Raw genomic sequence first — 12,271 nt, 5'->3', positions numbered from 1 at the left:
TACTCACTCCGTCTCCGCCAATTATTTTTCTTCGGTTTTGGCACAAAGATCAAGAAAAGAGGAAGAGACCAATTACTAAATGACAGGTGAAACAAATTGACTGTGAATGATAAAATTGTTCATCAAGTTCATTCTTAAAATAGAAAGGACAGCAACTCACTGAGATACCCCAATATGAAAAAGGACAACAAAGTGTTCGTTTTATTTGTTAGTTTGTTACTCCCTATATCCCAATAAATAGTTTTGATGGGGCATATTCTGCACCGCTGACCAAGTCAACACATCGAGCAAGGTCAAAGATATCCAAAACAAAGTCAACGACTTAGACAGTCTAGCCGATGCAACCCATCGGCCTGTCACTTGAGTCTCGGCCTGGCAACCAGACAGCCGGGACACATATCCGCGTACTCATACCCAAGACCCTCGGCCGGCCTGCCATGGGTCCATCGGCCGAGGGTAGAACGGTCTTTCCACCTGCTAGCCACTTGGCCACTACGTGACAAAAGGTGAAAGTCTATAAATACTCCTCAACCTTCATTGAGGAAAGGATCCATAAATTAACCTAAGAATCACTATTCATCTGGTAATATCTTCCTTATCTCTCTACAATACATCCTTAGCCAAGTAACAACAACTTATCCCTCTGAGTTTACTGACTTGAGCGTCGGAGTGAGTACGCTTGGCACAAAGCCAAGCCCTCAGTTCGTTCATTGTTGCAGGAGAGGCCGAGTGGAACGATAAAGACAAAAGGGACTCAACTCAAGACATCATTCTACAAGCCACGGGTGGTAACAATACTTGCTCCGGAATTACACCCGGAACAATTGGCGCCGTCTGTGGGAAAAGACACTAGAAGCTAGTCACATTCATTCCCAAACAAAATATACACACAAAAAACCCACCCCAAGAGCCAAGAAGATGTCGAAACAACAAGAGGTATTCGTGACTGACGAAACCGAATTCTACCAAGATGATACCGTCCACAAATCTGGAGTTGCGCAACCCTCCGCCGGTCAAGTGATTCAACCGGAGTACGGGATGCCAATAATACCAGACACTCCGCTGCCTCGACCAGGTCACCATCATGGGGACATGTGGTTGACGCAAAAAAACGAAGATGCTCCTGGACCTAATGGGAGTACGCCAGCTCACACTGTCACGCCAACAAGAGCGGCGGAAACCGTCCAGGAGACCAGGGCCCAAAATGTGACCCCAAGAAACTTGAACGGAGCATTAAGAGAAGCTGACCCTGTCAAGACACCGGAGGAGCCCAAAGTGGTCGTGGTAGACCTAAGTCCTTCTCGCACTCGTGAGAAGACAGCGTCGCCGCGGCACGAACGAGGCACACCCCGTAGGAGCGAAAGAAGCCCAACTCGTCAGAGTTGGAGAAGAAGCCCGACTCACCAGAGTCGGAGGAGAAGTCCTTCTCACTACGAGGAGAGAAGCCGGACTAGGAATGCGAGGAGCCGATCGCCGCGTGTCGTTCGACATGTGGTCAGACAGCCCCTCAACGCCTACGTCCTAGATACCCCGGTGCCGACTAAGCTGAAGTTACCACCTATAGCATACAAAGGAGAAGGTGACCCAACCGACCACGTCGAGGCTTACGAGTCTCACATGTCGGTATGGGAGCAACCCGATGAGGTTTGGTGCCGAATCTTCCCAACGACACTGCATGGGATGGCACAGAGTTGGTACAAGGGGTTACCCGACGGGTCGGTATACTGTTACGCCGACCTGAAGGACACGTTCCTAGCCCAGTATTCCTGCAACAAGAGGAGGGCCGTGGAGACATCGGACCTCCTGACTACCAGACAGGAGGGAGGCGAGTCCCTCTGAAGTTATGTGAAGAGGTTCGACGCCAAGGTTCAGCAAATTCGTGAGCTGAACAGCGAACTGGCAGCCTTCGCGCTGATGAAAGGCCTCCCAAGGGGAGACCTAAGAAACGAGCTCATCAAAAGCGGCGGCCTGACCTTGGACGCCGCCAGGAAATTGGCTGATCAAGCCATTAAAGTGGAGGACTATCACAAAACCTGGGTAGGCCCTAGCGAGGCCAAACCCTCAGAAAAGAAGAGCCGCCGGGAGGACAACCCGGATGAAGGACGCCGTGACAATAATCGGTCACGGTCTGGCGAAAGACGCCGTGACAATAATAGGTCACGGTCTGATAAGTCTGCCAGGAAACAGGACTCGAAGGGCGCCGGGTGGAGTTCGGGAACGTACCACCAGAGGCGGTATAATGATAAAACCCCACTCGTCGTATCAGCCGCCGAGGTCTTCGCCCTGAGCAAAAACGAGGGCCAGAAGTGGGAAAGGCCTCCCAAGCCGAAGGGAGACGGTGACACGAGCCAGTACTGTGAGTACCACGGCCACACCGGTCACCTTACTGACAACTGTCGGCATCTGAAGAATGCCATTGAAGAGCTGATCCGGAAGGGGAGCCTCGGCAAGTACGTTGCCAAAAGCCAAAAGACTGACGCCGGCAGTTCAGATAAGAAATCCGTCTTCGAACGGATAGGAGTAATCCATGTTGTCATCGGGGGCAACGAGAACGGAGGGTCCGCTCATGGGCACAAACGGCACCTGAACGAGCTATATCAGGCCATCAACTTTGTGCCCAACGCAGCGATCCCCGCTTCCAACATCCCCGATATGACTATTGGAAGGAAGGACTACGAGGGAGTCATCGCTCCTCACAGCGACCCACTCGTAGTCAATTTGGACATATCCAACCACCAGGTCAAGAGGTGCCTGATTGACACAGGCGCCTACACGAACATCATGTTCAGGGAGTGCTTCCTCAGCCTCGGTCTAAAAGCCAAGGACTTAAGCCCCTGCACCAATCCACTGTACAACTTCTCTGGGGCCGGCCTGGTACCACTGGGGTCAATCAGACTACCGATGATGTTCGGCGAAGGGAACGCGGCTAAGAATGTCCTAGCTGAGTTCGTGGTCATTGACGGTTCGTCCGCCTACAACGTTCTCATAGGCCGAGTCACTCTGAGCGAGGCCGACGCAGTGATGTCCATCCGGGCCCTAACACTGATGTATGTCTCGGACCGGGGGGAAGCGCATAAGCTCGTCTCCAAGGACGAGAAGGACGAGGTGGTCAACGTCCAGATAGGCCGCCGAGGGATGCAACATGCAATCCCTCAAAGTGGCAAAGAAGTCAGAGAAAGGAAAAAGTCCATCCTTACAACAGGAGGGCGACCTCATGGATGCAACAAGCGGCTGACTCGGGAGGTGTGCCTTTGATGAGCCATTAGGACGCTGGTAATCTCGGGAAAACTTTGTATAGCGGCGGAGGTGTCCAAGATAGTTGTGGGCACCCCAACGCATGTTTATACCTAATGAAAAATCGTCCAAGTCTTCCATCAAAGTGTCCATTTTCCCCCATCAGTCATTAACAAGAAATAGACGCCAGCTCACACTGTCACACCGACAAGAGCGGCAGTCTCCATCAAGAGGTAGGCACCGTCGCAGTCACCCCAAGTAGTAGACGCCACGGCAGTCACCCCAGAGGTAGACGCCGTCGCAGTCACTCCAAGTGGTAGACGCCACGGCCGTCATCATCAAAAAATAGACGCCAGCTCACACTGTCACACCGACAAGAGCGGCAGTCATCAACAAGAGGTAGACGCCACGGCAGTCACCCCAGAGGTAGACGCCGTCGCAGTCACTCCAAGTGGTAGACGCCACGGCCGTCATCATCAAGAAATAGACGCCAGCTCACACTGTCACATCGACAAGAGCGGCAGTCATCAACAAGAGGTAGACGCCACGGCAGTCACCATCAAATAACAGACGCCGGCTCAAACTGTCACACCGACAAGAGCGGTAATCACCCTCAGGAAGCAGACACCGCGACGGTCACGACTAGCGCAGTTGATACTCGCTGAAGCGGTCAAAATGCCTTGGAAGCGTTAAACACAATTGATACGCACTCTAGACTGCCTCGGCCAAGCCGAGGCGGAAACAAAAGAGACGCTCAGTTAATAACGTAAGAAGGCAACTCAGACGAAGACGAGAAAAGACCTCGGCCAAGCCAGAGGCAAAGTAAAAACGCTAAGTACAGTTGAGACGCTCAACTATTAGCGCAAGAAAAAGATATGAGGTAAAAACCTCGGCCAAGCTGGAGGCAGAAGAAACGAACTCTTATTAAAAATAATAACAAGTTACAAGCGAGGAGAACGCAGACGACGGCCGTCCCCATAGGCATAAGCCAAAACACAGCCTACCAAAGTTATACAAGTACAGGGAAAAGAAAAGCAAAAGTTACAAATGTCATTTGGAACGCCAAAAGATGGCAGGGAGGAAGGGCTTAATAATTGGCTCCCGAACAGCTGAAGCTATCCGAAACGCCGGGTGAGCCTGGTGACAACCGCCGGCCTCCCTATGCCTGTTGCTGCTTGCCATCGGCAGCGGTAGCAGCATCTTTTTCGATGGGCAACCCAGCAGTTTTCCTAGCAGCTTCAGCTTCAGCAGCCTTAGCCTCGGCAGCCTCAGCTGCCCTCATTCTCTCGGCCTCCTCCTCGGCCGCCTTAGCCTTCTCAGCAAGGGCTGCTTTCTCCGCGGCCGCCTCTTCCTCTATCTTCACCCTCACCGCCTCCTTGGCCTTCTCCGCCACGGCCTTCTCCTTGGCTTCGAGCTTGTCGTCAAACAGCTCGTCAAATTTGCTCCACGGAAAGGAACCATCAAGCGGGAAGAGCTCTTCAATCACTTCCCTGGCAGCTTCTTCGGCCAGATCCCGGAATTCGGCGCACATGTTTGGGAGCATGACGGTTTGGAGCATCTCAATGTCCTCCTCCTTTTGCCTAATGATGGCCTCCTTGCTCCGAATCACCTTCCCCTGGATCTGATGCATGCCCCTAAATTCGTTCCTCTGCTGGAAATAAAGGTCGGCGTGCCTCTGAACAAGGTCACACTTCTCCAGCAGCTTTGCAACTTCGGCCGCAGCGGCCTCGGCCTTGGCTCTCTCGGAAGGACCTCCTTTTCAGCGTCCTCCCTGAGTTTTCTCTCAGCCAAGAGCGCTTTCTCAGCATCTCCCCTAAGCCTCTGCTCATTGAGGAGATCCAGCTTCGCCTTCACGGCCACCTTCTTAGTGGCATTAAGCTCAAGAGCGGATTGAGCCACGGCCTTCTCCTGCTCTATAATACGAGCACCGGTCAGCTCGTTCCACCTCGCCAGCCTCTCGATCAACCTCGCGCTTTCCGCTACAAGCTGGGAGGGGGAAGCCTTCTGGGATGAAGAGTCAGTGGTGACGTTTCGATCACCAGCCTGCAGTCGGGAGGGGGAAACCTTCTGGGATGAAGAGTCAGTGGTGACGTTTCGATCACCACTGCGATCGGGAGGGGAAACCTTCTGGGATGAAGAGTCAGTGGTGACGTTTCGATCACCAGCCTGCAGTCGGGAGGGGGAAGCCTTCTGGGATAAAGAGTCAATGGTGACGATATGATCACCAGCCTGCGCGGGGTCCTCCTCCACTTGCTGCTCAATAAGAGCGAAGGCCGACAGCGGCTGACCTACAAGATTTAACGAAAACATCAGCATCAACATGCATAGACATGCCGAGAGAGCTGTCATCGCGGCGCGCTAATGAACCGGCTAAATCGAGCCACAAGATAGATCGGTACCATGCTTCGCCTTCTTGGCCGGAGGACGCATTTCTCGCCGGCAGAAGCAACGGCAGCGGTAGAGGCTGTCTCCTTTCTCTTACGCATAAGGGGAGACCCCTCCTCATCGGAGTCCTCCCCATTGGTGATATCAACGATCTCCACCGTCACCTTCTGAACAGGGGGGATGGGAGGTGGAACTGATGTCGACGCCATCGCCGACGAAGACTTTGTCTTTCGCGTATGGCGCGGCATGTTACTAACAACCTTCGCCTGGGCCTCCACCACATTCAAGCTTTTCAGCTGCTGATCCATGAGATCATTCGGCGACGTCCTGCGGTCATGGGTTAGAGCCTTGGGATGCAAGTTAGCAACGGTTTTATCTTTGTGCAGCCCCATTCTCCGAAGGATATCCTCAGACAGGTCCGGTCCAAAGTGGTCTGCGAAGGAAACAAAGCAAGAGTTAAGTAGAAGAAATAAATCGAAGTTCGAGAAACAGGAGCATTGAGAGCGGTGATGGGCCTCACACCGACCCCACTCACCCTGCGCTAGGGCCGGTATGAGGCCGACATGGCAGAGCGGCTCATCCTGGAGGATGATCTGCGTCGGGGGAATCCATCTTTTTGGCACCCCACTCTTGTCCGCCTCAAAGAGCCTCATCGCCAGCTTCTCATCCTCCTTAAGAGGGACCTTGCTGGCATCCATCTTGAGCTTTTTCCGGGTGACCCATCTGTCGTGTTCCGCCTTAGTCTCACACCGCAAATTAACTTGGTGCTGAAAGAAGCGGGGCAGCGGGATAGTCATCCGGCACCTTAACGTACACCCACCGATCTTTCCAGTCCTTGCAAGAAGTAAGTTTGTCAACAGAGACATAACCCTGCTCCATTTGCACACTGTACCATCCGACGCGGCCAGAGATTGATGGTCGGAGGTGATGAAGCCGACGGAATAAATTCACCGTTGGGGCCTCTCCCTTGAAGAGACAAAGCCAGACAAAGCCGACTATGGTCCTCACAGCCAACGGGTGCAGTTGGGCAACAGCAACGTTCATGGCCCTAATGATGGCCATAACGTACTCATTCAGCGGAAACCGGAACCCGTACTCCAAGTGCCGCATGTATACGCCGATGTGACCCGGGGGAGGGCAACAGACCGCCTGACCCTCCTCAGGGATAACAATTTTGTATCCCCTGCCAAAGAAAAAATGGCCCTCGAAAAATGTCTCGCCGGAACAACTGGCGAACTTATGGGTCCAAGCACGGTCAAGGCGGACCTTACATGCATCACCGTGATCCATAACGTACTGCCTTCCCTCATTAGGACGAGCCTTTTCAGCATCATCACCAAAATCGTCTGCGTCATGATCGACATCATCGTCATCCTCCCATTCCTCCAAAGTTTGAGGATCAACTTCGGGAGAAGGAGACCTAGGGCCCCCAAACCTTATCGGGATGGCATCTAGTATCCCCTCCCCATCAAGACGCGACGGGGAACCCCCCGACGCAGAAGTGCTAGTCCCAGCGTCAGCAGAAGACATGATAGCAATGATTATTTAACGAAATAAGAAGTGAGGAAATTTGTTTGTTTACCTTGAAGAAAAACACTCGCCGGAGTAATAACTCTGAAAATTAGAAGAAAAAGAAGCCCTTGAAAGTTTAGAGAGAATAAAATTTTGGAGAGAATGAAATTGGTGGCCAATTTCACGGAATAACTGCCCTATTTATAGGGAAGAGCCCATGAAGAAGGACCAATCAGAGAACAGCCCATAAAGCGCCAGCCAATCAGCAAACAGACACGTGTCGGACATGCAACCATGGAAAGTCAATCGTCGCAACAGTCAAACGTCAATCAATGCAACAGCTATCAAGCGTCTTCAACACGCCCCTTCATATCTCTGCCTATTCATCTTCCTCAACAAATTCCTAGGTATATGTTCTCCGCCGACCACATGATCAACCAAGCTAGGAAGCACCGGCCTGGGGGCAATCAAAAACAACCGGCACTCTCAACCCTGGTCTCGGCCAGCGTCACTTTCTCTTCCACATCGGATGCCCTTTACACATCCATGCGGAGGGGGGATATATATGGTACGGCCTAATAAGAACCAGGCCGAGGTAGAAGAAGCCGATACAGAAAAGTTTCAGAAATTACTTTCCCAGAATATACGCTCAGCATACATCGGAGCCCATACCACGGCATAGACTACGCTGGGGGCAAATTGATGGGGCATATTCTGCACCGCTGACCAAGTCAACACATCGAGCAAGGTCAAGGATATCCACAGCAAAGTCAACGACTTAGACAGTCTAGCCGATGCAACCCATCGGCCTGTCACTTGAGTCTCGGCCTGGCAACCAGACAGCCGGGACACATATCCGCGTACTCATACCCAAGACCCTCGGCCGACCTGCCATAGGTCCATCGGCCGAGGGTAGAACGGTCTTTCCACCTGCTAGCCACTTGGCCACTTGCCCACTACGTGACAAAAGGTGAAAGTCTATAAATACTCCTCAACCTTCATTGAGGAAAGGATCCATAAATTAACCTAAGAATCACTATTCATCTGGTAATATTTTCCTTATCTCTCTACAATACATCCTTAGCCAAGTAACAACAACTTATCCCTCTGAGTTTACTGACTTGAGCGTCGGAGTGAGTACGCTTGGCACAAAGCCAAGCCCTCAGTTCGTTCATTGTTGCAGGAGAGGCCGAGTGGAACGATAAAGACAAAAGGGACTCAACTCAAGACATCATTCTACAAGCCACGGGTGGTAACAATACTTGCTCCGGAATTACACCCGGAACAAGTTTATACTTGTTTTATTTTGTGAGCTTGAATTAAAGTGTAAACTATTTACTAGGACAAAAATATGAGATACATTTCGAAAAGTATTCAATATAAACCATTGAAAAAGAGAGAATACTCCATACATATTAATAACATATCCGGATTCCGGAAAGTTAAAGAGTACTTTACTTTCTCTCATCCAAACCAAAGATAATACTTCTTCAATATATGTGAGGAGTATTATATTGAAGTGTTATATTTAATTAGGATTGGAGGGAGTATTTCGTAAGAGGCCAATGGGTAGAGAATAATTTTGAACTTTAAATTGTATGTCCTGAAATGACACAAACGAAACTTAATAGAATTAAACTCAATAAGAGCATATGCATCAATGGAGTGACCAAAATTTGGGTGCATTTGGTCACCAAAATGAGGAGAAAGGGTGCATTTGGGTCACCAAAAATTTCACCAATGCACATGCTCTAAGACCACTACAAATTAAAAATGAATTTATAAAATCTGATTTAGACCTATAGGATTCAAAATAACCGAATTTAACTTACTTCCTTCTTCAACTCCACTCTACCACTTTGTTTTTTCACGTTTGTCAACGCATGTTTTACGCGGTAAATATCGTTAGCTACGTATTTGTAAAAATTATAAAAGTTACATATTTTTAATGTACTCATAAAGATAAATCAAACAAGATCTCACTTGAATATATTTTCACTTATGTATTGAGAGAAAATTGCAATTGAAGATTCATTTGTGAATAGTATGCAAAAACCAATATGGTAGAGTGAAGTTGAATGGAGGAAGTATAAGACATTAACTGAATTAAATTAAATTGGAAAATCAGTTCAAGTATAACCTCTTAGGGTGTGTTTGGATTGAGGGATTTGAAGGGAAAAGAAAGGGAGGGAGAGTAAGGGATTTAAAATCCCTTGTTTGGATAGCAAATGGGAATGGAGGGAAATGGAGAGGGAGAGATTTGGAGGGATCCAATTTCCCTCTTCCAAACCTAATCAAAATCTTTCCACAATAGGCAAGATTTGGAGAGAAATTGTATCCAAACAACCACGCCCCATTCCCCCTCCCTTTCCCTTTTCTCCCTTTCCCTTCCCTCCTTCCCCCTCCCCTTCCTTTCCTTCCACTTTTGCTATCCAAACAGACCCTAAGTTTTCATCTAGATATTATTCAGTCCGTCTAATTTAAGACGATCACTATCTGTCGCCCTCTTACAAAATGCAAGTGAGAGGATAAGTGGGGGTATCCATTTTTCCCCATTTGCACTATCCATTTGCATTTTGTGCGAGGAACATTATCCGTTTTCAACTTATGACGGATAGTATCCGTTTTTAATGAGATTTTGTGTTATTTAATTTACTTGTGAGATTTGACATACCACATGCCACGAATTTTGTAATTAGATTTAGTAATTTGAACAACTAAACGAAAACACAAAATCTCATTGAACACGGCACGTATCCGTCACTTTGGAAGAGTGACGGATAACATTTTCTCTCATAAATGACCCAAATAGAGGAGATAGGGAAGCACATGAGGTGCCCCCACGTTGTCCCTCTATCCGTTTTGTGAGTGGTATTATCCGTCACTTGCTCCGACCCGTCTTCAATAAGACTTATTGAGACGAAAATTGTTGAGTAAATTACAAAGATGCATCGTGAGATTCGTGACTCACTTAGTCACTTATAGTCACGTCGTCACGGGTCATGTTTCATGCTTCATGTGTGTACTTATAAAGTAGAAAGATTAATTAGTGAATGATTTCATGGCCATGGCTCATTACTTATGTGTATGCATGAATCACTTTGTGCATGCTTGATTTTGGTATTTTTTTTTTTGAAAAGTGTTGAATTATATGTGACTATTCAAATTAACGAAAATTAATCTTAAGACTTAAGAATGGCAAGGTAATGGATAGTGTACGTATGTGATCCATTGTTTTAAACCAAAGTAGAAAGATTAATTAGTGAACAGGTAAAAAATGAAAGATAACTTATTTTAGGTATCTGAAATAAAAAATGTTACTCTAAGTAACATTTCTTTTAAATAACTTATTTGGTTAAATAAGTTACTTGTCAAACACTTACAAAAAAATAAGTAGTTTAAGGCTCTGTTTGGCACGACACTTCAGGTAGCTTATTTGACCAAAGTAGCTTATTTGACCAAAATTTCAGCTACATGATTTTTTTTGCAAGTGTTTAGCAAGTAGCTTATTAGGTGAAATAAGGTACCTGAAATGAAATGCTACCTCAGGTAGCATTTGAGAAATCAGGTACCTAAAATTACTTATTTTCCATTTTTTACCCCTTTATTCTATAATATTAAATAATTTTCATATCCTTTTACGTCATTTTACCAAAATCATTCCTTTTTTCAATTTAGTTTGCCAAAACACATTTTTATATAATCGATTCTTATCACTCATAAATTTCAAATTTACCTTATCGATTCCTTTTCGTTTTGATTAGGCTTTTCGAGTTTTAAATTCCTTTTCGGGTAGTAGTTTTGCCAAAGAAATTTCTAAATTTTGGTGTAAACTAAAATCACCCAATTGTCATGTTAAATAGAACTTAAATCCGCCTCTAAAACTAACTACGGAATAATGTCTACATTATGTAGTAGACATTGCATGCATGCATCAAGCCATCAATCATTATCAAACGAGGTGATTAGTCAAAACACACTTTGAATCTTGAAATTCAATTCAATTTGTGTTAAATCAAGTCATAAAAAGTAAGAATTGGGTGGATGAAGGTCGTACGAATATTCATCAATCGATAAATTAATTTTGAAATATTTATGCAATTCGTACAAGATAATTTATTTTGAATGGATTCTATAAGTCAAGGCAGCCACTCTTTTATAATGGAATTCTTTCATAATATTTCCACAATCTTGAAAGTTTGAAGTTTCCTACCACGTGTTAGGCCGTCCTTTTAGAAGACGAGATAAACTACGAGAGTATAGATAATGTCAATTAACTTATTTGGTACAGCTATGAGCAGAGCTGGGCAACAGCATGGGCCAGCCCGGCCTGACCAAGGCCCGATCCGCTCTCAACCAGCCACCCCACACGACCCGCACCTGACCAGCCCGCTGCCCGGCCTGTTCCTTCCCCCTGGCCTGGCTCGGGCTCCATTTTCCCAGCCCGGTCGACTATTTTAGGAAAAATAAAAAAATTGTTAGGCCCACCAGCCTGGCCCGCATCTAGCCCGCCTCGGGCCCAGGTCAAGCATGTCCCAGCCCAGCTCGGCCAAGCCCGACCCTCCCTCCTGGCCTGGCCTGGCTCTGACTAGAAGAGCCCGGCCCGTCCCCTGGCCAGCCCGACCCGAGTAGAGGTCTAGTTATGAGTGATTATTTTTAATCTGGGTTCAAACTTCGTCAACATAAATTTACCTTAAACCAATAATCAATGGTAAACACCTCCCTCACCCCAAGCCTCGCAGCTAATCAGAGTGCCTTTACTCCGGGCCGTTTGATAACTGATAATGTGCTGATTGCGTTTGAAATGTTTCATCATATGAAGTGCTCGAGTAACACGGAGGGGGGTATGGCCATTAAGCTGGATATGGCTAAAGCTTATGACAGGGTGGAGTGGGTCTTTCTGAAACGAGTCCTTGAGGTGATGGGTTTCGATAGGGGTTGGGTCTCGCGGGTTATGGCTTGTGTATCGTCTGTTTCTTTCTCAATCCTCATTAATGGGGCCCCGACTGACAGCTTTCGTCCCCAACGAGGCCTTCGTCAGGGAGACCCATTATCCCCGTACTTGTTTATTCTTTGTGCCGAAGCGTTATCCAACCTTATTCGAAGAGCTGTGGAACGTGGGGCTCTCAATGGGATTCGA

The sequence above is a fragment of the Silene latifolia genome, chromosome X (genome assembly GCF_048544455.1).
Source record: "Silene latifolia isolate original U9 population chromosome X, ASM4854445v1, whole genome shotgun sequence".
Taxonomy (NCBI): Eukaryota; Viridiplantae; Streptophyta; class Magnoliopsida; order Caryophyllales; family Caryophyllaceae; genus Silene; species Silene latifolia.
Note: the sequence above shows the minus strand (reverse complement) of the source record.